The 2500-nt window shown below is 38.5% G+C and overlaps 1 protein-coding gene across 1 annotated transcript in view; it reads left to right on the forward strand.

Moving 5' to 3' along the window:
• Positions 1-2500, forward strand: part of LOC138967488 (phosphatidylinositol 3-kinase regulatory subunit alpha-like) — a gene marked incomplete in the record, with an annotated part of 127949 nt that overhangs the window by 28529 nt on the left and 96920 nt on the right.

A 2500-nucleotide genomic window follows, 5' to 3' on the forward strand; every position in this document is an offset into this window, starting at 1 on the left:
GGACAGAGTGAAGGCTCGTGACGAGAATGTTGTATTGCTTGGCGATTTTAACATTAACCTACTCAGGCCTCAAACAACATGGTGCTCAACCACAGCTCTGTTTGGTCTTCATCAGCTGGTAAAAACCCCTACAAGAGAAACAAATACTTCATCAACCCTGATTGATCATATTTATACTGATAATAAGAATATCGTTGCAAATGCGCAAGTAGTGCATTCCAGTTTTAGTGACCATCATTCTGTGTTTTGCTCGATTTCGCTTATATTGCCAAAATCATGTCATAAAGGCCACACAACAATCGAATACAGAAGTTTCAAGTATTTTGTTGAATCTGCCTTCTTCTTTGACCTTAACCAAGCCCCATTTTATAGCGTTTTCAATTGTAGTGACGCAGAGAGCGCCTGCAAGATTTTTCACGATATTTTGTGCTCTATAATTGATAAACACGCACCACTACGTCAGCATAGAGTGAAACATCCCCAGCTCCCCCCTTGGTTAACCTCAGACATTATCGAGGCTATGGCGATGCGTGATCATTTCAAAGAGCGCAACATGAAAACAGAATATAAACTACAAAAAAATAAAGTGTTGGACACAGTGAGACAAGCAAAGACTGAATATTTTAATAAACTAATTTCTGGAAAAAAGGATACAGCTACAATCTGGCGAGCAGTGAATGAAATTCTTGATAAATCTAGGAAGGGATCAACCAATTCTCATTCACAAATATCTCCAAATGAATTCAACAAACACTTCATTTCGCTAGCAGACAACCTAAAATCTTGTCTCAAGCAAAATGATTCCCTTGATACGGATGATTGTCTTGAAAAATTAAAAACATTCTGTGAGCAAAAGTTGACTCAAACTGACACATTTTCTATTCCTCCAATCTCAGTGCACGAGGTAGGAAAACTGGTAGAACAAATGGCGAATAAGAAGTCAATGGGTCCAGACAAGATTCCAGTCAAGTTGCTAAAACTTGCTTTACCTTACATTGTCGATTCCCTAACTTATGTTTATAACCTAAGCATACAACAAAATGTGTTCCCTTCTATTTTAAAGTGTGCAAAGGTATTACCACTTCCAAAAACTAAGGATCTTACAGACCCAAACAACTTTAGACCTATTTCCCTCTTACCTGTTCTATCTAAACCCTTAGAAAAGCACATACAAAAACACCTACTGGCATATATGGAACAAATGAATCTGTTTCATTCTTTTCAGTCTGGATTCCGCTCCAAGCATTCCTGCCACACCGCCTTAAGCTCTTTATGCGAGACTTGGCTGTCAGCAATAAACAAAGCAGAAATAACGGGAGCGTTGTTTCTGGACTTTAAGAAAGCCTTTGACCTAGTAGATCACTCACTTCTACTGACAAAACTAAAGTGCTATTTAAAAGACGACTCCGCCTGTGCCTTTTTTGAATCGTATCTTTCACAACGGAAACAGTATGTATCCATTAACTGTAAAACTTCGTCAAACGAGATTGTCAGGAGTGGTGTCCCTCAAGGGTCTGTATTAGGACCTATCTTGTTCTGTATTTATATAAATGACTTACCCCTTCATGTGTCCGATGAAAAAGTTAGATGTGAGTTCTTCGCGGATGACTCTTCTGTTCACACCAGTCAAAAATCTTTGGAATCCGTCAACTCTTCTCTTCAAACAAGTGTGGATGAAATCACCGAGTGGTGCGTTTCTAATGCAATGATCATTCATCCGATTAAAACAAAGAGTATGGTGATAACCACGAGACAAAAACACCAGTTAAGTCCTTTACTATTACAACTGTCAGTTGGTTCAACTCAAGTGCAGCAAGTTAAGGAACATAGACTATTAGGTGTTACCATTGATCAAGAGTTGAAATGGCAAACTCATTTGAGTAATATTTGCAAAGTAGTATCAAAGAATTTGTACCTGTTATCAAAATTAAGGCATTACGCCGATTCTGAAGCACTCAAAATGTTCTATTACGCCCACATAATGCCTCATATAAACTTCGCTTCGACACTTTGGGATAACTGCAGTGATGTTCATTTAAAAAGACTCAATTCCCTGCATCGCCGAGCTGCAAAACTTATTCTGCATGATTTGAATAGGTCCACGGATGAAAAGCTAAAGCTCCTAAATTTCCTCCCCTTGAAAGATCAGTTGACGTTAAACAAGGCTGTGTTCATGTATAAAATTCTAAATGACGACTGTCCTAAATATTTGCAATCACATTTCAAACATGCCACAAAAAGATATGGGTCCCAAAAAATCATCCCTCCTATACCTCGCATAGACCTCTACAAATCGAGCCTAGCCTTCTCGGGAGCTTTTCTCTGGAACTCCTTCCCCCAACAGATAAGAAATGCAACTTCAGTGAAATTGTTTAAGAGACAGTCCCGTTCACACATCATTCGTGAATGAAATGTCTTGTTCGATTGTTATTTTGTTGAACATTTTGTACTAGTGTTAACGGATGTGTAGCTCATCTGAGCAACTTAATTCTCAAAATGA

Source organism: Littorina saxatilis, linkage group LG5 (assembly GCF_037325665.1).
Source record: "Littorina saxatilis isolate snail1 linkage group LG5, US_GU_Lsax_2.0, whole genome shotgun sequence".
NCBI lineage: Eukaryota > Metazoa > Mollusca > Gastropoda > Littorinimorpha > Littorinidae > Littorina > Littorina saxatilis.